Here is an 8,821-nt window from a genome sequence, read left to right as displayed (position 1 = left end):
ACACCACAACACAACGACAGGCGCAACTCACACAAACGGGTAACATGAGGCTCAGATGCTTTGGACATGTTCACATATACTGGACACAGAATGATGAAGATGGAGCTGCAGGAAGGAGGAAAAGAGGAAAACACAGAAAAGATTCACAGATGTGGAGAAAAAGGACACGACAGGTTCTGTTGTTAGTTTTTCTTTATTTGGTAAAGATTCAGAAATAAAGAGAAGATCACATGTTTGAATATTATATTAATGTTCTGTAATTACACAAGTTGTCAAATGTTTCCAGAGTGAGACAGAGACTGTGCAGAGACTGTAGAAGGACAGAGCAGCAGCAGAGCAGTCCAGATACACTGATGCTCCTCTGTCAGATCCAGAGGGACACACAGGGATGATGCTGGACTCTACATTGTGTCTGACAGTGGAGCTGTTCTCAGAGTTCACTCTGCAGCACTGACAGTCATCTGCACTTCATTCCTCTGTCAGTCACTGCTGGATGAAGCTCTCCTCTCCACCTCCCAGTAACATGGCCCAGTCAGAGCGTCTCTACACACAAGCTGCTGCTGCTTCAACCTCTCTGGATCATCAGGACACAGCTGCTCCTCTCTCAGCACACACACCGTCCTGTTTACCATCATCATCCCCACCTGCAGAGAGAAGAAGGAAGAGCAGAGGAGATAAACGAGTGTTTCCAGAGACTCTTCATCAGCTGTCAGTCAGTGATGCAGCACATCCAGTATAAAGAGCAGCAGGGACTTCAGTGCTGGGACTGTACTAGGACTCATTGTTACTTCACTTTCTCTAATCTTTGGATTTTATTGAAGTTGATGAAAATGTTTTCCCTCCTAGTTTGAGTTTGGACTTTCATTCATTAGAAGAACCTTGGTGTGTCCACTCTGAGCTCTGTAGGAACCCCAACAACAAGCCCAACAATCCAGATGGTTCCAGCTGTTAACTGGAGGAATTCCATCCAAACATCTGCTCTCACTAAATTCTTCCTCACCTACAGACTGTGTTCTTCACTGCTTTAAACTTGGAAATGAATGCAGTCATTGGTCTGCGTGCTGCTTTGTTCAGAGAGCTGATTGGCTGTTGACAGTGTTTGATCAGAGCGTGGCAGCCGTTACTATGGTGACCATACAGGTGAGAAACAGGAAGTGTTTGTGTCCAATCCTGAAGCCTGTCACATTCTCCTCTCACAGCTTCACTGAGAAGCTGCAGCTTTACAGGAAACACTGTGTTAGGGTTATATAGTGGATTGTCATTTATGCTTAGAAATATTTAACCATATATGCTTAGAGGTGTATAATCAATTGTGTAGTGATAGGATGTGTGATCTTTAGCAGGCTGCAAAGGCTCTGGCATTCACACCCACATCCTGGGAGCATGGGAGAGGTCGTACCTTGTTGTATTGTTTTATGGTAGGATAAACGTAGCTATATCTGTTTTAGTCTAAGTGCCTTTTGTTTATGTGAACTGCTGGACTTCCAGACCAGCAGGTTTAGGGAAGTCTTTATGGGGTCACACTCTGACCCCCCCCCACACACACACAAACACAAACACACACACACAGTATTCTTTGTCCACATGTATACCTATGTAAGATGTTATATGTTAATGAACCTATGCATATTCATGTAACCACAATAAAAGGAGTGCTATGGGGAACCTGGCTGAGAGTCTGACAGAGGTCAAGTGGGTGGAACGACGCTTGGCTCCAGGCAGGTCTCCTCATGCATGAGTAACCTTAAGAACGTTGCCTACTTGCGTCTTGTTCTTGCTGTGTAGCAAATTGTTTTGAACGTTCCAGCGAATAGGTTTATGCTACAAACCTATCACACTGGATCTTTGTTTCCTACTGACTGTGTTTAGTACAATACTGCTGACAGCACCACCCACTCACTCCATCACTCTACTGACCCCAGAGTCTCCAGTCTGTAGTCTGGACTCTGCTGAAGATCAGACAGCTGCTTCACATCTGGATACGTCAGGTTGTTGTCCCACAGGTCCACATCTCTCAGATGGGAGGGGTTGGACTTCAGTGCTGCTGCCAGATAATCACAGCTGATCTTTGACAAACGAGAGTACTTCAATCTGTATAAAGAATGAAAGATGTAAGTTTATTAGACAAAGTGCTTGAATCATCCAGTGTTTCATCATCTGTTCAGAGCTGAAGAAGCTTCAGAATGTAGAAGTTTAGAAAATGGAAACTCCAAACAGCTGAAGCCAACAGGAAGCAGCTTCAAACAGGAAACTGTGCAGAGTTTCAGACTATATGTCCTGATGCAGCCAGTTTGATTTTGGAGATTTGAATCTCTGCTCTGTGACTAAGTCCTTGAATCATTCCTTCCAGTTGGTCCAACAAGACAGACTAAGTATTGGACATGTGTTGTGGCTCCATTAGGGGAGCTTCTACATGTGATGTGATGGCCCCTCTGGGTCTGTCAGGTCACAGCACTGAAGAGAGCTCAAACTGGGCACACAGGTGTTCCAGTCTGGACCAAAGACTCTATACTGGGACTGAGGGACTGCTTTGACTGCACCCACTGGGACTTTTTAAAGGCTCATGTTCTCACTTAGATCATCGATTTCTATTTACATTTCTTTCTGGGAAAAATGGGGATTACTTTGAAAACAGGAAGTATTTTCCCCAATAAGCAGCCCTGGATTAGTAAATCACTCCAACATGTTCTCAGGCAGAAGAAGCTGTCTTGTTATGAGGGAGAGAAGAAAAAGATTGAGGCACAGAAACTTGTTGAAAGAGAGATAAAGCAGCTAAAATCAGATGTAAAAGTCAAGCAGAGGATGAGCTGAATAAAGGACACTCAAGGCTGGCTTGGAAAGGAATGAAGTCCATGGTGGGGATGCAGAACAAGGAGCAAAGATGAATGTGATGCTGAATCAGCAGAAGACTTGGACTCATTGGATTCCAGCTTTGATATCATTGATTTCAATGAAGAGCTTTGTGATTGTAGCAAAGGGCTGGTAGCTCTGAGAGTCCCACTGATGAGGTGTTTGTGTGGAAATCTCTTAGTGGGACCACAGAGAGAAAAAGCCCTGGTCCTGATGCTTTGGGAGGGAAATGATTGAAGTGTGCTGAGAGGAACTGACTGGGAGATTTTCTCACATTTTCCAGTCCTCCTTGGAACAACAGGAAGTTCCCAGCATATGGAAACAAAGGTTAAGTGTCCTATGGCACTCAGTGATGATGGTGCTGTGGCCCCACCACCTCCACCTCTTTGTAAAGGAACTAACTGTAATCTGAAGCTTCAAATGGAACTAAGACTTCCTCCACTAGGTGGCAGTGTCTGATGAGAAAGTGTTAGTGGAGCTGGCCTGGAGTCAGAAACAGGAAGATGCAGGATTTGGGCTGAAATGGGGAAAAGTGGTTTGCACTAGTGCCTTAAAGCAAGAAGGTTGTAGGTTGAAGCTTGTTGGCCTTTCTGTGGAGGTTGGATGTTCTCCCACCGTCCAATGAAATGCTGCTTAGGTTCATTGGTGCTTCTAAATTGGCTGTAGGAGTGGATGTGAGAGAGTGCTTCTCTGTCTCTCTCTGTTGGCCCTGTGATGGACTGCTCACCTGTGCAGGTGGACCACGCCTCTTGCCCTATGACAGCTAGGCTAGGGCACAGGCTGCAGCCCTGTGAGCCTAAACTGAATAAACAGTTAGCAAAAATGATCCATAGATGGCCTGAAATCCCCCAGTTAGCAGTTTGGTAGATAGCTATGACATGCTAATCCCATCCAGCAGCTGTATTCTACCTGTAAGCTGATCCCTGCTGAGCCAAAGCACTTTTTCAGATACAAATTACAACCTTTAATAGAAACCTATTGGTCAGCATCTTATTAGCCTGCTGTTAGCTTCATTCCACAGAAAACTGAGAGAAACTAACAGAGTTGATAAAGAATAAAGAGAAATGTGCTGATTTAAAGCCTTTGAAGTGCTTCAGATGATCTGTGTCCACTTCTGTCCACTCATTCATTCATGTAAGCTTCTAATGCAGCTTTGATCTTCACAGTCTGCTTCATGAAACTCATTCTAACCCTGAATGTCAGAGTCTTCCTCCTTCTCTTTCCCATCATTCATGCTGGCAGTGGAGGAGATTTGGATGTTGGACTGTGTTTTGGATGATGTGTGTATGTTTGTGTTGGACTGCTGTCTGTAAAGCAAACGCACATTTTGCTTTGGATTTCAGTGTCAGACAGACTTTAAGGTGGAATGAAGAGTTGGAGAGTTTCACAGTGAATTATCCAGTGGAGGATTTTTCTTCTTCTTTGAAGGTTTGAAATGTGAACATTGTTCTGTCAATGGACTAAACCACAGAAGAAGAAAACAGACTTTACCATGAAGATCCTCAGTGTGGATCAGTATAATATCAGCCTGATGTCTGCAGTTTAGTGTCAGCACAACTTTCACATCATATTCATCTCAGCACAACTAAAACATGCTGACTGACCTCAGAGTTTCAAGTTTACATCCTGGACTCTCCAGGAAACCACAAAGATGCTTCACTCCTGAATCCTGCAGGTTCTTGTTGTAGCCCACGTCCAGCAGTCTCAGATGGGAGGGGTTGGACTTCAGTGCTGCTGCCAGATAATCACAGCTGATCTCTGACAAACCACAGCCCTTCAAACTGTATAAAGAATGAAAGATGTAAGTTTATTAGACAAAGTGTGAGCTTGAAATCATTCAGTGTTTCATCATCTGTTCAGAGCTGAAGAAGCTTCAGAATGTAGAAGTTTAGAAAATGGAAACTCCAAAGAGCTGAAGCCAACAGGAAGCAGCTTCAAACAAACACAACAAGAGAAAAAACTCTGAATGTTTCACATTAAAGTCGTACATTTATCATAAAAACAGGACAAAGACTTGAAAAAATTGTGTTTTTCCTTCCAGGAACCATTAGTGTAGGGCTGGGTGATATGGCCTAAAATCCATATCGCGATATAATTTGAAGCACGTGCGGTAACGATATATATTGTGATACATTCTTTTCTTCTGTATAACGTATTTTCCACACTATAAGGCACACTTAAAATCCTTCAATTTTCTCAAAAATCGAGAGTGTGCCTTATGTATGAATTCTGGTTGTGCTTACTGACCTCGAACCAATTTTTGCGTGCAGAAATCTGTTAAAAAAATGTTTTGATGGATTTTCGGAGCATTACGGCTGCCGTAGCAGGGCTCGCAAAATTTCAAAGTCCCTGGTAGCCCTTCGGGCAGGGACTCTTCAGTTTTTGGTAGCCCAAAATAAATTTAAGTAGCCCGAATAAAAAAGAGAGCAATTTTTTTATGTTTTGTTTCCTGTTTTGTTTCCGTTACAATATTATACATTAAAGTATAATATTGTAATGGAAACAAAACACTAATCAAAAAATTGTTGAAACACAAATTACAACATTGTATAAAAATTACAATCATCAACTCAAATACTTGGTTCTAATTGAAGAGAAATTTCTATGAACTTGTAAGAACTGTGAACAGGAATCAGTCTGTGTCAGATCCTGAATTTGAAATTTCCACTGAAGTCACGGATAAGAAGCAAGTGGAACCAAGATCGAGGCCATTTTTTTTAAGTTTGCAAAGACTGCTAAATTTTGCCAGTGGTAGTTCACTCTTTGCAACATAGTACGCTGTTCTAAACAGATTTTTCAGGTTTATTTTTAGTATGTTCTTTGCAGTTGGTGTTTGTTCTGGGAAAGATATTGCAGACTGAGCGATAATGCATTTCTTGCATTTCTCATGGGTTCTAATGGGGGTCTTTCTTAAAATTACTGGTCCCAGTAACAAAGGCACTTGTCCACTCAGAAATCGAGGGAAACCAACAACACACCCGGCAGAACATTATGTTATTTACACGGGTGCACATAAGTGGTCCGCATTCGCTGTCAAAATAAAAGACACGCACCAGATAAGAAGTTGCAATGCACGTTTGCGTCCATATAACAGGCACTGTTTTTGTCTGCTAGAGTGGGATTTTCACGGCACATTCTGCACCACATCTCTGTGCGTTCATCATTTGTTTGAAGCCAGCTCACCTCCTGCAACCACTTTTCGAGAATACGCGCTTCTTTTGTGGTTCTCCATCTGACATTTCTTTGGAGGTGGAGGAACACCAAAGTAATTGCTTAAAGGAGCTTCTTCGACATCTTTAAGAGTTCTTAACAAATGTCTGTCCTCCTCCAGAAAATTATGTACGCAAACACGTGTTACAACTTCTTATCTTGTGCGCGTTTTTTATTTTGACAGCGAATGCGCAGCTGCAGACCACTTATGTGCACCCCTGGTTATTTAGCTTGTCATATTCCAGCCACAGAAATTCTTTTGTCCATGAAACCATAAAGCTGCACTTTCTTTTTGCCTTATAGTCTGATTTGTCATAACTTTTCCGTTTTGTGGTCGGCTTTTCTTTGGCTGTCACTTCTTCACCCTGACCGGTCTTATTTGGCTCAGCAGAACTAAAATATATATCCTGCTGCTTTTACACACGCACTCACATAACGGTCAGCGATTCTCTGCGCGATCAACCTCTCACATGTTTAAGCTTCTTGCGGGAGATTTCACTTGTCATGTTTGCATAGTAAGCTAACGATTGATAAGACGATGTCAGAGGAATTGGTGCGCAAATTATCGTCACTCACCAATCAGTGCTGCCGCTCTCTACACACAGTTCGCACGATTGCAAAGTGAAAGCAAAAAACAAGCACAAATTCAAATGCAATTTCAATATGTCACATATAGGGCTGCTCGATTATGGCAAAAATGATAATCACGATTATTTTCTCTGAAATTGAGATCTCGATTATTTGACGATATTCATTTAACAATAACAATGTATTGAATAATGGCTTTAAAGATTGTCAAAAATAGTATAAAATATTGTGCAAATACTGATTACAGTGCAAATGTTTGCAATATAAAAAATAAAATGTAAACATCTATGTTTAGTGAACCCATAATGTTTCCACACCACTGAAGGTTTCTTTTGTACCTCTCTTTTCAACCAAAGGCACTCTCCTCTCCAAATAACTTCTGCTTAGCTTTCCGAGCTTCCCTCTGTTAGCTCCTCTTAATTGTTGTGGCGCGTGTTTGAAACGCAGAGAGGTGCGCTCGATTTGTCACACGGAGCAGCGCGAGAGTAAAGCACGAGGGAGGTGCTAATAATCGGCTCAGTCATTTTTAATGATCGTTGAAAGCCCAGATCGTAATTTAGATTAAAATTCGATTAATTGAGTGGCTCACCGACGCCAATGACATATTTACCCAGCTACATTTCCGAAAGAATGCAAAAGCATTGTCATATATTTTTTCCTTCCTATGATAGCCCAACGGGCAGGGCAGGGGTAGATTCTGGTAGCCCGACTGGAAAAATCGCTAGCCCCGGGACGTCGGGCTAGCGATTTTGCGAGCCCTGCGTAGGGAGGAGCTTCACAGAGTAATCTGGGTCCAAAACTCCGTCCGCTTCAGGTCCCAAAGTCAAACGAACACTGAGAGTTAAAAACCGTCTAAATTCTTTCATCTTTAATAAAATCATCAGCGTTGCTGCTTTACCAGGTGTAACAATTAAGTTTAACATCCATGAAAACAGAATTTATTAAATTTAACGGAGTTAGAAGTTAACAGGAAGTTAGCTCGCTAGCTTCCACCTAAACATGACATACCATGTTCTGACTGAGAGATTTGTGAAACTAAGTAAAATGTACAGCTCTGCTATCACTTCCAACATAAATGAAAACAGAAAACTAAACAGCAGTGATGTTAGTAGGTTTACTGAAGTTGGACTAGCTGGTATATAATGTTGTGCTACATGATCACTAGCAACACAGCTATGTTAGCATAACATTAGCACAGTGAAGCTGGAGGATGAACGCCAACTTTTTTTTCCACTCCATAAAAGTTAACGTGAGGGATTCTGGTGGTCAGGGACAAATGCAATCGCATAGCAGTTTTTGGCTTTCCACATATTTCAAAAGTGCTTCATTTCTTTGCTGTGACTGTCTCCCGGCATAATTTGCAGTTGATAATGGTTTTAGCCGCTGCGATGCTTTCGACGAAAACAGGCGCAGCTTGATGACATCATCAACATGCGCTATCGCGATAGAGCGGTATAGTCAAAATCTCTATCGTTGGCCAAATTTATAATAGTGATGTGCGATACCACTGATTTTCTTTCCGATCCAATACCAAGTAATATTCAGGGTGGTATCGACGATACTGATCCGATACCGATACTTTGTACAAAAACTTGTTTTATTTATTGTATCTCAAATTATAGCATCATAATGATTACAGGAATTCAGATTACTTGTTCTTATCACTTAATAATGCAGAGTTCATCATATAGGAAAAAAAAAACTGAAGTTGTGCGCTATTTGAACACTTTGCCTGCCTGCAGCACTAAAGTATAAGTGCTATAAGTATAATATCAGCCTGATGTCTGCAGTTTAGTGTCAGCACAAGTTTCACATCATATTCATCTCAGCACAACTAAAACATGCTGACTTACAACAGAGTTTCAAGTTTACATCCTGGACTCTCCAGGAAACCACACAGATGCTTCACTCCTGAATCCTGCAGCTGGTTGTTGTTACTCAGGTCCAGCTCTCTCAGATGGGAGGGGTTGGACTTCAGTGCTGCTGCCAGATAATCACAGCTGATCTCTGACAAACCACAGCTCATCAATCTGTATAAAGATAAGATAAGATAAGATAAGATAACCTTTATTAGTCCCACATGTGGGAAATTTGTTTTGTCACAGCAGGAAGTAGACAGTGCAAAAGTTATGAAGCAAAAATTAGAATAAAATAAAATAAGAATAAATACAGT

General features: G+C 41.8%; 1 long non-coding RNA gene across 1 annotated transcript; it reads right to left on the bottom strand.

Moving 5' to 3' along the window:
- Positions 1-579: 579 nt before the first annotated feature.
- LOC112844764 (uncharacterized) lies at positions 580-8,621 on the bottom strand. Its single transcript, XR_003217515.1, has 4 exons — positions 8,502-8,621; positions 4,455-4,631; positions 1,918-2,091; positions 580-644 (listed from the first exon to the last, which is right to left on the bottom strand). It is a non-coding gene; the product is annotated as an uncharacterized LOC112844764 (long non-coding RNA).
- Between the last annotated feature and the right edge of the window lie 200 nt (positions 8,622-8,821).

The sequence above is a fragment of the Oreochromis niloticus genome, unplaced genomic scaffold (assembly GCF_001858045.2).
Source record: "Oreochromis niloticus isolate F11D_XX unplaced genomic scaffold, O_niloticus_UMD_NMBU tig00001432_pilon, whole genome shotgun sequence".
In the NCBI taxonomy this organism is placed as follows: Eukaryota; Metazoa; Chordata; class Actinopteri; order Cichliformes; family Cichlidae; genus Oreochromis; species Oreochromis niloticus.
This window is presented reverse-complemented; position numbering and strand designations above follow the sequence as displayed.